At 43.1% G+C, this 16,702-nt stretch overlaps 1 protein-coding gene across 3 annotated transcripts in view; it reads left to right on the top strand.

Annotated features, from left to right (window-relative positions):
• The window catches only part of NUMA1 (nuclear mitotic apparatus protein 1), an 81,191-nt gene that overhangs the window by 10,013 nt on the left and 54,476 nt on the right, over window positions 1-16,702 (top strand). Inside the window, exons 2-3 of one of the 3 annotated variants that reach the window (XM_025356903.1) lie at window positions 1,523-1,586; window positions 9,354-9,450. The gene's annotated coding sequence lies outside the window, so the exon portion shown is untranslated. Of the gene's footprint in view, window positions 1-1,346; window positions 1,587-9,353; window positions 9,451-16,702 lie in introns of those variants that run through there. The other 2 variants (XM_025356902.1, XM_025356900.1) reach the window with 2 other exon arrangements.

Here is a 16,702-nt window from a genome sequence, read left to right as displayed (position 1 = left end):
TTTGGGCTTTCCATCCTACTATTAAGGTTGTGTATCATGAAAAGTGACTTTGAGGATTCTGTATCTTCCATGGTGTTTGTACTGCTAGAAGCCTAATAGTATAGAGCTCTTGCTTTGGCATCAGACAGGTCTAGAGACTGTGCCCAGCATTTTGCCAGTTACCTAACCTTGGAGAAGTTTCCTCATTTGCAAGATAAAGTATTAATAACTATTTAAAAAGTTACTGTGGCCAGGCGCGGTGGCTCAAGCCTGTAATCCCAGCACTTTGGGAGGCTGAGACGGGCGGATCACGAGGTCAGGAGATCGAGACCATCCTGGCTAACACGGTGAAACCCCGTCTCTACTAAAAAATACAAAAAAACTAGCTGGGCGAGGTGGTGGGCGCCTGTAGTCCCAGATACTCGGGAGGCTGAGGCCGGAGAATGGCGTAAACCTGGGAGGCGGAGCTTGCAGTGAGCTGAGATCTGGCCACTGCACTGCAGCCTGGGCAACAGAGCGAGACACTGTCTCAAAAAAAAGGTTACTGTGATGCTCACAATGAGATACCACATAAATATTTGAATTAAAATATTTGAATGCCTTTACGGGAGTGCAACGTTTCCTAGATCTGCCGTGTGCCCCGCTGGATCATTTTGTTTTGTTTTGTTTTGTTTTGTTTTGTTTGGATACAGGGTTTCGCTCCTTTGCCCAGGCTGGAGTCCAGTGGTGCAGTCTCAGCTCACTGCAACCTCCCAAGTAGGTAGAACCCAGGCACAATCCACCACACCCGGCTAAATTTTTGTGTTTTTGTAGAGACAGAGTTTTTCTATGTCGCCCAGGCTGGTCCCGAACTCCTGAGCTCAAGTGAGCCGCCCGCCTTAGCCTCCCAAAGTGCTGGGATTACCGCTGTCAGCCACTGCACCTTGCCTGGATCATTTGTTTCTGTTAGTTGCCTGACCCCGATGACGTTTGAATTTACCACTCCTGGATAATTGAAGGCAGGGAAATAAGAAAAGGCTTGGCTCACGCAGAGAGAAGTGGGAAGATTGGCTTGATCAATTCAGAGTGTATTCTGTAGAATAGTGGGAAATAAGGTTGAATAAATGACTTGAGGCCATATAATGGAGGATTTGGAAAGTTAAGCCAAAGAATTTAGATAAGATGCTTTAGGGAGAAGAAAACTGTGGAAGATTTTTGAGCAGGAGGAGAGACACTTGAAAATGAGAGTGGTGTGGGGCCTCCTGAGGAAGCAGCTTTCTGACTTAGAGACTGAAATCCTAAGAGGGCAGGGCCTTCACAGTGCTGACCAAGTGTGGGTGTGGCTTGGCAGTCTTGCCACGGAAGGCCAGAATTTCTGCCCCAGTGACTCTTCCTGCTCTGCCACTGACTCACCCCATTGACCTGGCCTGCATGGCTTCCCTTCTGCTTGCTGTCCGATCCACAGAATACTGGGGTTGCCCAGGATACCGTGAGGCTGAGCTGACCAAGAGTAGGTGGGTTAGGGGAATGAATAATCATTCCTGTCCCTTTGCCCCTTCCCTAGGTGGAAACAAAGCCAGACTGCCGGGGATCACCCTGTTCTAGTGTGTGGAGGCTTCCACCAGGAGGTAAGTCAAAATGGTTCCTGCCCTCTACTTTTTCATAGGTCAGATTTGTCCTGAGCAGGAGCTCTACTATTTACTTTTTCCCTGACTCAGGTTCTTCAAAATGACTGTCTTTGAATTATTTGAAGCAAATAGGTTACTGTAGGAGGAGAGCAGAGAGGTTTAATAAAGATATTTTTCTAACTGTGGTAGGGTGGTGTCCAGAGGTTTTCTTTGGACCTTGCTCTGAGGTAGATTGCCCAGAACTCTTGTGAGCCAGACACTAAACATTGGCCATTGAGGCCACTGCAGAGAAGTCCTGTTCTTTAAGCCATTATTTCTCCACTACTGGGTTTCAGAACCATTCTTGGTGTGCTTTAGTGTCCCAAGTTATTTATGTCCCTTTTGATCAGGGGAATGAAGGAAGTGAGAAGCAGGGGAGGAGGAGCTGTATGCATAAGTATGTGTGGGTGCATTATGCTGGGAGTTCGAGTGTCTGGGTTTCTCGTCCTGACTGTTGCTAACCAGATGTGTGACCAGGGACAAGTTGCATAACGTCAATGGACTGAACTTTTCTCATATGTATAAAGAGACAGTTTGGATTATATGATCTTGAAGATTTCTTCCAGGGCCAAAATTTATCATTATATAATGTGTAATTATAAAGTAATGTAATAACTGAACAAATGTGACAGATATTGTACATGTCTTGCCCCCTTGATTGTAATTATGGGGCAATTACAATGTTTATAAGTTTGACCCCTTCAAAGTAATTGTGTTCTCAGCCTTTAGATTTCCTTTGGTGATGGTGTCATTGCCTCAGATTACCTCTGAGCCAATCTTTGAGTATGCTCAGAGGTAGCAAATCTTTAGTGTTAGCTTGGTGGATTCAGTTTTTAGAAACAGCCAGAAGATGCCGTGAGCCAAAAAATCATGCAAGGCCATACCTTTTTTGGTGAAGAATGAGGTGTGACTATAAAACAGTAACACCGAATTTTTCTGTTTGTCTCACATGGAGTAGACTTTAAAAGCAGCTCCCAAAGAAGTGTTTTGTTAGAATAAGTAAATAACTTCCTAAGGAGAGTATTTTGATTGCAGTTTTCATTTGATTTAATAAGATTAGAAATGTCTGCTGGAAAACAAGTCACTTTCCTTTATAGTGACTGTGCCTATGCTTGCTTATACATTGGGGTGACTAGATAGTGGAGAAAACTGGCCTCTCTTTTTTTTTTTGTAGACAGGGTCTCTGTCACCCAGGCTGGAGTGCAATGGCGGGATCTCGGCTCACTGCAACCTCTACCTCTCGGGTTCAAGCGGTTCTCCTGCCTCAGCCTCCCTAGTAGCTGTGATTACAGGCATGTGCCACCATGCCCAGCTAATTTTTTGTATTTTTAGTAGAGACAGGGTTTCACCATGTTGGCCAGGCTGGTCTTAAAGTCCTGACCTCAAGTGATCCACCCGCCTTGGCCTCCCAAAGTGCTAGGATTACAGGCGTGAGCCACCGCGCCCTGCGAAAAACTGGTCTTTCTCCTGGTACTTTTCCCAAATCACAAGTGTGTTGAGGGCTGAAAAGAGTTGAAACATGTTGCTCTATAGGAAACTGCGGCTGAGGAGCCGTTGCAGTCCCATCTCCAGAAGACCCACAGAAAGAGTTGGAAGAGTTCTTCAGGCTATGGCAGCCACTGCCCACCAGCACACCCAAATCAATCAAGATGAGTCCCAGGTGGTGAGGCTGAAGCAGATGGTTTGGTAGCTCCAGTCTGTTTTAGGGAGAAATGATGTATTAAATCACTACATTGATTTGTTTTTTGTTGTTAGCCGTTGTGGGTTTGAAAAAAGGTAGGCAGGAAGATGGTGAAGGGGTCAAGCATAGGGGCTGTTATCTTGAATATATGCAAATTAAGCTGATTATATTATAGTGCCCTGTAATCTGTTCCTGGAAATGGTGGTCTTGAAAACTGATCAGTAAAATGAGGTATTAGACAGCCTGTTCAAAAGATTCTGTCACTAAGTTACTGTATAATCATTTGCAGTTCTCTTTCTTTCTTTAAACATTGTTTTCCTCATTTTTATATTGGAAAAGTTAAGAGATACTAAAAGTTCTAGATCTGAAAATTGGATAAGCCTAAGGAGGTCTGAGGTAGGGAAATGTCTATTCTAAGCTGTTTGACTACTGGACTTGGGGTAGGAGTGGAATTTCCTTTTTACTTCCTAAATTATAGTTACTTTACTCTCTACTTAGAGTCACAGCTGGATGATCAAACATTAAGTAGCTATTTAACGAGAAGCAGGCACTGGAAGCTTGCTCCTGAAAAACAATCACAGGACATGTTAGTCCTGAGAGAAGTCATTCCTTGGTAGGACTTATTGTTTGAAGGAGGTGGGGGTGAATTTCATCAAAATGGACAGTGTAAATATTGTGATTCAGACAATTGTGAGACTTTGTTTCCTGCTGTTACTAATTTCAAGCCTTTCTTTAAAGGGATTCTCCTCATGATTGGTACAGTGGGATTCATTTAGAGAAAGAGCCTTGTGTACCAGAATTAGAAGTTAATGCCCAAGAGCAGGGCCAATTGCTGGAGGACAAAGTGGCCTAATCAGTTGCTTTTCAATACTTAGATCCTACAGGTGACCCCAAAGATACAATAGGCTACTTTGTAGCCCAGATCTTCCAGCCTAGTGCCTAGCAAGCTCACTAAGGAGAGGAGGTGACCTGTAGAATCCACACCTCTTAACCTCTTAATCTTCCTATTTCTCTTCTTTTCCCTCAGTGCCCTTTAGTTTTAATTAGGATTGTGTAAACGTAGTCATCTTGCCAGTCCTCATAAAGTGGCAAGCCCTTGACATTTTCTGCTGGTCACTCATGCTACATATATAACTTGCAATTAGAGGGACTAGCTTCTTTGACAATTTGCCATCCATGGCTGTACCACTGAAAGAATTCAGATTAGGGTCAATTGGCTGTCATTTACTCAGGCAGCATATTTAGTACCTACTGTGTGCAAGCAGTGTGCAGGAGTAGAAATGATTTTATTTTATTTTATTTTATTTATTTATTTATTTTTTGAGACAGAGTCTCGCTCTGTCGCCCAGGCTGGAGTGCAGTGGCGCGATCTCGGCTCACTGCAAGCTCCGCCTCCCGGGTTCACGCCATTCTCCTGCCTCAGCCTCCCAAGTAGCTGGGACTACAGGTGCCCGCCACCTCGCCCGGCTAGTTTTTTTTCTTTTTTTGTATTTTTTAGTAGAGACGGGGTTTCACCGTGTTAGCCAGGATGGTCTCGATCTCCTGACCTCGTGATCCGCCCGTCTCGGCCTCCCAAAGTGCTGGGATTACAGGCTGGAGCCACCGCGCCCGGCCTTAGAAATGATTTTAAAATGGTTTCTGCCCTCCAGGAGTTTAGTAAAATGAAACAAGTATTACAGCTAGCATCCACCCAGGGAGGATTGTAATTAAGTTTTTAGAGGAACAAGCAATATGGGAGCATGTAGAGGAAAGAACAATTGTTCCTGATTGTGGGAGCGATAAGGAGAGTTTCTGAAGGGAGAAGGCATTTTAGCTAGGTTGTAAAGGAATAGCAGGAGTTCAGTAGGTTTAGGAGACAGGGCATTTGATGGAGGTCACACCATGGGCAAAGGCACAGAGCTTGGAAAATGCCTGGCGTATATGCGGAAAATGTGCCTGAGATAGAGGATATTTTAGGGAATGAACTGAAGATGAGGCTGGGGAGGAAATTTTGAGGGTTGGATCTTAGAGAACCTTAAGTGTCATGCTAAGAGATTTGGATTTTATTCTTCATGGAATTAGCTATTAAGTGTTTTTGATTTACAGACTAACATGACCCAATCTATGTTATTTAAGTCTTGTCTGTTCTTCAGTGTAAAGTCTTAGAGGTTAGGTTGAGAGAAGGTGGTGGTCCTGGTTCTTATAATACAGTATAAAGTTTGTCAGGCATCTCCTGTTTGGGATCTTGATTCCTCAGTTATATTTACTAAAACAACTCCAAAAGCAAGAAGGCAGGAAGTGGTCAGAGCTGTGTCCCTTTAAACTGAGCTCACTACCCACCAAAGATGATTTTCTTAGGCATATACATTATGAACAGTCTTTTTTTTTTTTTTTTTTTTGAGACGGAGTTTCGCTCTATCGCCCAGGCTGAAGTGCAGTGGCCAGATCTCAGCTCACTACAAGCTCTGCCTCCCGGGTTCACGCCATTCTCCTGCCTCAGCCTCCCAAGTAGCTGGGACTACAGGCGCCCGTCACCACGCCCGGCTAGTTTTTTTTTTGTACTTTTTAGTAGAGACGGGGTTTCACCATATTAACCAGGATGGTCTCGATCTCCTGACCTCGTGATCCGCCCGTCTCGGCCTCCCAAAGTGCTGGGATTACAGGCTTGAGCCACCGCGCCCGGCCTATGAACAGTCTTATTGCTAGTGGATTGCTTACTACTGATAATTCTTTGTGGATAAAATTTCTCACAAGGAGCGGGCTTTTCATTATAGGGCAGAAACCAAAAACATTTTTTGAGCCTGATTGGAAAATAGTATATACTCATTCTAGGACATGTGAAAAACACAGAGAAGTATAAGGAAGAAAACTGAAACCACCCATAATCCCACTATCTGGAGAAAACTACTGTTCTTATTTTAGCATATTTTCTTTTAGTATTTTGTGCTTGCGTATTTCTGGTTTTGCAATTTCCAGATCGTATATTACCTAAAATTTTATATTCTGCTTTTTTCCCCATTTACCATTTTTTCATTATATAAATTTATATATACTCTTCATAAATATTTGTAATGGCTGCATAATAGTCTATCATACAGGATTTTTATATGCTTTCAGGTTTTTTAAAATAATAATGGAATTTTTTTCAAATCATTTTTGTAATAGATATAACAAGTCCCCAAAAAGTCTTTGCCCTAGTTCTGCCCTGCAGAAGTAACCATTATATATTAATAGTTTTTTGTGTATCTTTACATGAACATTATTATACATAAGTTTTTGTCTATGGTTTTGGTTTTTTTTTATGATACATATCTACAAATAGATTACTAGATTAAACAATATGAAACTAATTTTTTCCTAGTTGTATATGATGGTGCTATTTAGAAAACATGAAAAATAATGTGTTAAGGGAGAAAGTAAAAGGCACCCATAATTCTACAACTCAGAAATGAACACTATTTGGTATACTTCCTTACAAGTATACATACACATATACAAACTCACAAGTATGTGGGGAGAGGGATAGATCTGTATATGATATATCTATCTGTCTATAAATATTTGTATATATAGTTTTAAAAATGGGGCCATACCATAATAGTTTTATCTTGCCTTCTTTTTTTTTTTTTTTTTTTGAGACAGGGTCTCACTCTCTCACCCAGGCTTGAGTGCAGTGGTACGATCACAGCTCGCTGCAGCCTCAACCTCCTGGGCTCAAGTGATCCTCCTACCTCAGCCTCCCAAATAGCTGGGACTACAGGTGCATGCCACTGTGCCCGGCTAATTTTTGTGTTTTTTGTAGAGATAGGGTTTCACCATGTTCCCCAGGCTGGTCTTGAACTCCTGAGCCCAAGCAATTCACCTGCCTTGGCCTCCCAAAGGGCTGGGATTACAGGCATGTGCCACTGCACCCAGCCTATATCCTGCTTTTAAAATTCAACATTTCTTGAGTATTTCCCTATGTCATTAAAATTATTTAAAACTTTTTTTTTTTTTTTTCCAGAGATGGGGCCTTGCTTTGTCACTCAGGCTGGAGTGCAGTGGTACCGTTGCAGTCCTAGCTCACTGTAGCCTTGAGCTCCTGGGCTCAAGTGATCTTCCTGCTTTAGCTTCCCAAGTAGCTGGGATTACAGGCGCATGCCATCATGCCCAGCTAATTTTTTTTGTTTTTATTTTTTGTAGAAGTGGAGTCCACTATGTTGCCCAGACTGGTCTTGAACTCCTGGGCTTAAGCAATCCTCCCACCTCAGCCTTCCAAAGTGCTGGGATTATAGGCGTGAGCCACTGTACCCAGCCAAACTTATTTAAAACATTTTAAGTGACTGCTTAAGATTTCATCATATAGGCCGGGCGCGGTGGCTCAAGCCTGTAATCCCAGCACTTTGGGAGGCCGAGACGGGCGGATCACGAGGTCAGGAGATCGAGACCATCCTGGCTAACACAGTGAAACCCCGTCTCTACTAAAAAATACAAAAAAACTAGCTGGGCGAGGTGGCGGGTGCCTGTAGTCCCAGCTACTCAGGAGGCTGAGGCAGGAGAATGGCGTGAACCTGGGAGGCGGAGCTTGCAGTGAGCTGAGATCCGGCCACTGCACTCCAGCCTGGGCGACAGAGCGAGACTCCGTCTCCAAAAAAAAAAAAAAAAATTTCATCATATGTATATTCATGTCATAATTTAAGTTATTGTTAGATATTTAGTTTTTCTTCAGTTATTCAGAATGATAAATAATTCTGTTAATGTCCATATATCTTTGTATTTCAGATTGTTTCCTAAACTTTTATTTCTGTGATTGGAATTGTTTGATGAAAGAACATGAGCTTCTTTTTTTTTTTACCACAAGATCTCACTCTATTACCCAGGCTAGAGTGCAGTAGTATGATCACAGCTTATGATCAGCCTCCCAAGCTCAGACTCAAGTGATCCTCCCACCTTAGCCTCCTGAGTAGCTGGGACTACAGGTGTGCAGCACCACACCTGACTAATTTTTAAATTTTTTGTAGAGACATGGTTTCACTGTGTTGCCCAGGCTGGTCTTGAACTCCTGGGCTCAAGCAATCCTAACTTGGCCTTCCAAAGTGCTGGGGTGATAGGCTTCAACCACTGTACCCAGCCAGCTTTTTTTTTTTTTTTTTTTTTTTTTTAGTTTTGGTAAAATGTACGTAACAAAATTTACTAGTTTAGGCTGGGTGCAGTGGCTCATGCCTGTCATCCTAGCACCAGAACTTTGGGAGGCTGAGGCGAGAAGATTGCTGGTCTCGAGCTCCTGGCCTCAAGAGATCCTCCTGGTGCAGGTGTGAGCCACCATACCTCGCCAAATATGAACATTTCTGTTTCTTTGTTTCTTTGTTTGTTTTGAGACAGAGTCTCACTCTGTCACCCAGGCTGGAGTGCAGTGGTGTGATCACAGCTCGCTGCAGTCTCAACCTTCTGGGGTTCAAGTGATCCTCTCACATCAGCCTCCCGAGTAACTGGGACCACAGGTGTGCACCACCATACCTGGCTAATTTTTTATTTTTTTGTAGAGATGAGGTCTCACTATGTTGCCTAGGCTGGTCTTGAACTCCTGGATTCAAGCAGTCCTTCCACCTCAGTCTCCCAAAGTGCTGGGATTTTGGGCATGTGCCACCACCACACCTGGCCCAAATATCAAGGTTTTGTTTTTTGTTTTTTTGTTTTTTTTTGAGATGGAGTTTCGCTCTTGTTGCCCAGGCTGGAGTGCAGTGGCACGATCTCAGCTCACTGCAACCTCCACCTTCCAGGTTCAAGCAGTTCTCCTGCCTCAGCCTCCCGAGTGGTTGGAATTACATGCATGTGCTGCCACGCCTGGCTAATTTTGTATTTTTTTAAGATGGTGTTCTCCGTGTTGGTCAGGCTGGTCTCGAACTCCTTACCTCAGGTGATCCACCTGCCTCAGCCTCCCAAAGTGCTAGGATTACAGGCATTAAGGTTGATATGTATTGCCAAGTTTCTATCCAGAGAACCACTTAATACCTGTTTATTTGTGTAAGAAAATGCACTGTTCTTTGTTTGTTTGTTTTTTGAGACGAAGTCTCGCCCTTGTCCCTCAGTCTGGAGTGCAATGGCGCGATCTCAGCTCACTGCAACCTCCGCCTCCCGGGTCAAGCGATTCTCCTGCCTCAGCCTCCCAAGTAGCTGGGATTACAGGTGCGTACCACCACACCCAGCTAATTTTCTGTATTTTAAGTAGAGACAGGGTTTCCCCATGTTGGCCAGGCTGGTCTCGAACTCCTGACCTCAGGTGATCCACCCGCCTTGGCCTTCCAAAGTGCTAGGATTACAGGCATGAGCCACCGCACCCCACCTAAAATGCACTGTTCTTTGATTATTAATTTCTCATTCAAAATTCTATATTAAGTTAAATTTCCTGGAGAGTATGATAGCTTTTTTTTTTTTTTTAACCATTATTTTGTAAAACCAAAATTTGGGAGAGAATGCGAGGAGAAATTGAAAAGATCACTGATATTACCTAAATGACCCTATTACTTAAAGTGACCTTTTGAAGTAAGAGGAAATGAAACAAGTTACACTGAGTTCCTCCACTGATGAAATGGGGAGGATGACACCTTCCCTGCCTGCCGTACAGGAATTGAATGGCTTTAAATTCTCTGTAGAAATGACTTCTTTCATGGCCAGGATCTTCAGAAGGGTACAATCTAGAGGGGAGAATTGGCCTTCCTTTCCCACAATGGTCAGGGGCCCTTGACATGCTGGAAATGTTCAGCTGCTTCCTAGCGAATCTGCTAGCAAAAGGGAAGGAGACACCTGTGTTGGGTTGTGTGGTGTGGTGTGGGGTGGCGGTGGGGTGTGGGGTGGTGTGGTGTGTATGTGTGTTTGTTGGGGGTGTTTAGCAGTAGACATAGTGGAGCTTGCTTTGGTTTTGTATTATTGTGGTGTGTGGGTAGGAACTACATTGTCAAAATCACTGAAGGACAGTAGGAACCAGATTTGTTTGTTTCCAATTAGACAAAATTAAATAAGGGGCCAGGCATGGTGGCTCATGCCTATAATCCCAGCACTTTGGGAGGCAGAGGCAGAAGGATTGCTTGAGCCCAGGAGTTCGAGATGAGCCTAGGCAACATGGCAAGGCCCTATCTCTACAAAAAATACAAAAATTTGCCAGGTGTGGTGGCTCCCACCTGTGGTCCCGGCTACTCAGGAGTCTGAGGAAGGAGGATTGCTTGAGCCTGGGAGGTTGAGGCTGTGATAAGCTGTGATTGTACCACTGCACTCCAGCGTGGGCAACAGAATGAGGCTCTGTCTCCAAAAAAAAAAAAAAAAAAAAAAGAAACAAGGAAGATGAAGAGTAGTGCATAGGAAATCTTTTGGTGTTGCAACCCCGAAGTAAAGATAAGTCTTTTGACTTCATTTGAGTGTTTTGGGCTCTTTCCTTTGGGATTATATACCAGACCTATACTGCATATAAATTTATTAGAAAATGAACCACACACTGTAACATAGCCATGCTCTGGCTGTGGCCAATTAGACCATCACTAATCCCCACTGAGAAGCTTTTCTTTTTTTGTTTTGGGACAGGGTCTTGCTCTCTCACCCAGATTCTGGAGTGCAGTGGTGCAATCATAGCTCACTGCAACCTGGAACTGCTTGGTTCTCCTGCCTCAGCCTCCCAAGTAGCTGGAACTACAGGCACACACCCCTGTGCCTGGCTAATTTTTAATTTAAAAATTTTTTTAGACAGAGTCTTGCAGTGTTGCCAGGCTGGAGTGCAGTGGCACGATCTCGGCTCACTGCAGCCTCCAACTCCCTGGTTCCAGTGATTCTCCTGCCTCAGCCTCCTGAGTAGCTGGGTTTACAGGTACATGCCACCACAGCCAGCTAATTTTTGTAATTTTAGTAGAGATGGGGTTTCACCATGTTGGCCAGGATGGTCTCGATTCTCCTAACCTTGTGATCCGCCCACCTCGGCCTCCCAAAATGCTGGGATTACAGGTGTGGGCTACCGTGCCTGGCCTAATTTTTTTTATTTTTTGTAGAGATGGGGACTTGCTCGGCCTCCCAAAGTACTGGGATTGCAGGCCTTCGCCACTGTGCCCAGACTTGAACTTTTCTTTAGTTTTCTTGTTTTTTGTGTGTGTGTGTTTTGTTTTTTTGACATGAAGTCTCACTCTGTCTCCCAGGCTGGAATGTGGTGGTGCAATGACGGTTCACCACAGCCTTGGCCTCCCAGGCTCAAGCAGTCCTCCCACCTCAGCCTCCCGAGTATCTGGGACTATAGGTGTGTGCCACCCCAGCTGGCTGTTTTTGTAATTTTTGTAGAGATGGAATCTTGCCATGTTGCCCAGGCTGGTCTCGAACTCCTTGGCTCAAGCAGTCCACCCACTTCAGCCTCCCAAGGTACTGGGATTACAGGTGTGAGTCGCTGTGCCCGGCCAAGTTATTGTTTCTGTTTAGACCCCAGTAGTAAATATTTTAGGCTTTGCAGACCATATGGTTGTAACTACTCACCTCTGCCATTGGAGAACAAAAGCAGCCGTAGATAATACTTAAATGAATGGGCGTGGCTATGTTTTAGTAAAACCTGATTTACAAAATATGGGCTACTAACTTACAGGCTATAGTTTGCTGGCTGCTGGTAGGGGGAAGTACACTTGACAAAAAGAGGCCTAGTTTTGATGGGAAATTGTTAAAAAAAAAAAAAAAGCTTTGATGTCTGCTACTTACTGGTTGTGTCACTCTAGCATCTCTGAACCCTCATGTTTAAAATCAAAATGGTAATACCTTTCATAAGAAATAAGAATGAACAGTTGCACATGTGAGGAGATGTTTAACTTTTCTGGAAATAAGATATAAATTAAAACAGTAATATGTTCTATCTTATATATTGATAAAATATGTTGGTAGAAGGGTGTAGATGGGAATTTTTATCCTCTGTTGGTGATACTATAAACTAGTACACAGTTTTAGATGGTAATTTGGGAATGTCTGTTAACATTTAAAATACACAAGCTTTTCAACCCATCAGTTCTAATTATTGGTATATATTCTAGAGAAATATTAGCTTGTATGTAAAATTAGAGATGTGCTGCCAGTGTTATCAATGCAGCATTCTTTGACATGGCAAAACACTGTGAACAACTTAAATGTCCAGATGTAGCAAAATGGGAAAAAAAAGTTGTGGCACATTCTTACCAGAGGATTTTTTTAAGCTTTTAAAAGTGTAAGGAATTGCCAGCCACGATGGCTCACACCTGTAATCCCAGCACTTTGGGAGGGCAAGGTGGGTGGATTGTTTGAGCCTAGGAGTTTGAGAGCAGTTTGGGCAACATGGTGAAACCCCATCTCTACAAAAAAATTAGCTGGGTATGGTGGTGCACACCTGTAATCCCAGCTACCGGGAGGCTGAGGTGGGAGGATCACCTGAGCCCAGGTGGTCGAGGTTGCAGTGAGCCATGATGGCACCACTGCACTCCAGCCTGGGTGACAGAGTGAGACTGTGTCTCAAAAAAAATTATTTAAAAATGTGAGGAATCTATTATGTGCTGGTATGGAAACATATCAAAGAAATTTTTACGTGAAAAGGGCAAGTTGCAGAACATATGGTATGATTACAGGTATGTGGACCAAACATACATACCTGTATGTGACTATATACCTGTAGGTGTACATGCTTAGGAAAAATCCGAAAGATTGTACAACAGACTTCTAACAGTGGTCACTTGTGAGCTGGGGAGTGCCACTGGCAAATGTGGATTGAGGCTTAATGAAGAGAGAGTTTTACATTTTACTCTAGATACCTCTGTATTATATTATTTCACAGTGATAATGTATTTTTTCTCCTTCCCAATTGTTTGGAGAGCTCCTGGGCCTGTCTGCACTTGCCAGGGTTAGGAGTATGACAAAGTAGGCAACTCTTTTCACATCAATTGAATTGGAAGCAGCTGCTGGGACCAGAACAGGGAGCACATGTAAGGAGAGGAGGGGGATAGCATGTGCAAGTGACTGGGAGAGGCAGCCAAGACAGGCCATTTTCAGTTTACCAACAGTCACTATCACGTGTCTTATCTTAACATTCTCCAAATTACTTCGCTCTCTGTCATCACACTGAACCCTGAGGATGATTCTCTGAGCAAGGGAGGTAGGGATGATGATAAGACCAGGAGTAATCAAAACCTTGGGACAACAAGGAAAGTATGTGTGTAGAAATAGTTTTTTTCTTTCACTTGAAATATATCAAGGATACTCATTACAGCATTGTTTGAAATGGTAACATTGAAAATAGCCATTCCCTCAATAGAAAAATATGTGAACACGTTATTCCTTATATGGACTTCTATGTAGCTTTTTAAAAGTATGAGTTAGGATTTTAGTTATTGATGCTTGGGGGGAGATGTTGATAAATTGTTAGATGAGATAAGTTGCAGAGCAATGTGTGAAGTTTAAACCTAGTTTTCTAAAAACAGAGCAACAAAACCCTTTCCAATATATTTGTATTTATGTTTTTTGGGGGCACAAAAATATGTAACCATTTCTCATCTTGTAGGAGGCCTTGGAGAGGAATGGAAAGGGGCTGGGAGATTACTAATTTTATCTTTTATCTAACTTTGTATTGCTTCACTGGTTTTGAAGAACAAGGAGAGCAAACTTGTGTAAGCAAGAAACGAAGTTTTCTAAACATCGTTTCATATTAATTAATTAATTAATTATTTTTTTTGAGACAGAGTTTTGTTCTTGTTGCCCAGGCTGGAATGCAGTGGCGCAATCTTGGCTCACTGCAACCTCCGCCTCCCAGGTTCAAGCGATTCTTCTGCCTTAGCCTCCCTAGTAGCTGGGATTACAGGCACCTGCCACCATGCCTAGCTTTTTTTTATTTTTTATTTTTTTGTATTTTTAATAGAGACGGGATTTCACTGTGTTGGCCAGGCTGGTCTTGAACTGCTGACCTCAGGCGATCCACCTGCCTCAGCCTCCCAAAGTGCGGGGATTACAGGCATGAGCCACCACGCCCAGCGCAATTTTTTTTTTTTTTTTTTTTGAAACTGAGTCTCGCTCTATTCCCCAGGCTGGAGTGCAGTGTTGCGATCTTGGCTCACTGCAACCTCCACCTCCCGGGTTCAAGCAATTCTCATGCCTCAGCCTCCCAAGTAGCTGGGAATACAGGCACCTGCCACCGTGCCCGACTGATTTTTGTATTTTTAGTAGAGATGGGGTTTCACCATGTTGGCCAGGCTGGTCTGGAACTCCTGACCTCAAGGGATCCACCTGCCTCAGCCTCCCAAAGTGGTGGGATTATAGATAGGAGCCACCGCACCCAAAAATCAATTAAATGATTTTTAAAGGTTAACTTTTATTATTTTTTAGTGAGTTAATGAAGTAAAGAAATATAAAAGTCAAAATAGAGTTTTAGTATGGAATTAATATGTAAATCTTCTTTTGGATTTAAAGGAGGCATCTGGGTAGTGGCAAGAGAACGAGCATTCAGGGAACCAGCTTTCTAGTTGTAGTTACCAACTTTCTGATGTGTGAGCTTTAATTTAGTAAGGTTATTTAATAACTTGAAGGCTTTAGTGTCCTTATCTCTAAAACAAAGAGCTTGTACAAGGAGATGTGCTTCACAAATCTGTTATCCCACAATTGAGCTACCTTTTGAGATTAGAATATTATATTTCCTTTGTTTTAAAATGCTTTTTTTGTTTTTTTGCTTTTTTAATATTTTAACACTGAAATTGGGATGTATTTTACAATTGGTAGTGTCTTTCAATTGTCACTGGCCATTTTTTTCCCCACATTTTTGTTACTCTGAAATTGAGATATCTCAGCATTGATGATGTAGGATAGTTCCATTTTCAATGCCATTTTTGTTTTCATAACAAAAATCTTTGTCCTTTCCTGGGCTTCTGTTACTTCCAATCCTGTCAGATTCATTCACATCACTAAGACATTCTGGATTGGGACAATTGGGTGGATATATTGTTTGAGTGTGCAGGAATTTTGTGCATCTTTTTATAACTGGTAGATGTCCTATATGTAGCTACTATTTGAGAAATCGAGTAACAAATGTGACACATTCAACTTAGTGTTCCTCAGTTTTGATTTTGTTTTGCTTGCCTTTTTTTTTTTTTTTTTTTTTTTTTTTTAAAGACATGGGATATTGCCTAGGCGCGATGGCTCATGCCAGTAATCCCAGCACTTTGGGAGGCCGAGGCAGGTGGATCACAAGGTCAGGAGTTCAAGACCAGCCTGGCCAACATGGTGAAACCCTGTCTCTACTAAAAATGCAAAATTAGCTGGGTGTGGTGGTGGACACCTGGAATCCCAGCTACTCGGCAGGCTGAGGCAGGAGAATCACTTGAAACTGGAAGGCGGAGGTTGCAATGAGCCAAGATCGCGCCACTGCACTCTAGCCTGGGCAACAAGAGTAAAACTCCATCTCAAAAGAAAAAAAAAAAAAAAGAGATGGGATCTTGTTGTGTCACCCAGGCTGGGGTACAGTGGCACAATCGTAGCTCACTGAAGCCTCAAACTCCTGAGCTCAAGTGATCCTCCTGCGTTAGCCTCCTGAGTAGCTGAGACTTCAGGCATGCCACCATACCTGGCTAATTTTTTTTTAATTTATTGTTGTTTTTCTTGAGACAGAGTCTCGCTGTGTCACCCAGGCTGGAGTGAAGTGGTATGATCTCAGCTCACTGCAGCCTCCACCTTCCAGGTTCAAGCGATTCTTGTGCTTGTGTCAAGCGATTGAGTTGCTGGGATTATAGGCGTGTACCGCCACACCTGGCTAATTGTGTGTGTGTGTGTGTGTATTTTTAGTAGTGATGAGGTTTTACCGTGTTGACCAGGCTGGTCTTGAACTCCTGGCCTCAGGTGATCTGTCTGCCTCGGCCTCTCAAAGTGCTAAGATTACAGGTGTAAGCCACCGTGCCCAACCAATTTTTTTCTTTTTTTTTCCTTTCCTTTTCTTTTTTTTTTTTTTTTGAGAGATGGGGTCTCGCTTTGTCACCCAAGCTGGTCTTGAACTCCTGGCTCAAGTGATCCTCCCATCTCAGCCTCCTGAGTCGTCGTGATTACAAGTGCAAGCCTCTGTACCTGGCTTGCCTGTTATGTAATAATTACAGTATGACATATATACAGAAAAGTACATAAAGTTTACAGCTCAAGGACTTTCCACAAGGTGAACACACCTGTGTTACTAGCACCTACATCAAGAAACAGAACATTACCAGCATATCATTCGCCCCTTCCCAGTCACTATCCCCCTACTGTTTTATTTTTAAATGCAGTGAAAGTATACGTAGGGATGATGACTCTTGGTTCATAAGTGAGTGGCTCATGTTATCTCAGGTGAGTCTTCTGGAAAGAGCCCCAGATTAGGAGCCAGAAGACCATGGTTACATCGTGGCCCGGTTGCTTTTTAGCTGTATGACCTTAGGCAAGGTAAACT

This window comes from Theropithecus gelada, chromosome 14 (genome assembly GCF_003255815.1).
Source record: "Theropithecus gelada isolate Dixy chromosome 14, Tgel_1.0, whole genome shotgun sequence".
Taxonomy (NCBI): Eukaryota; Metazoa; Chordata; class Mammalia; order Primates; family Cercopithecidae; genus Theropithecus; species Theropithecus gelada.
Note: the sequence above shows the minus strand (reverse complement) of the source record. Positions and strands in the feature narration are given on the sequence as shown.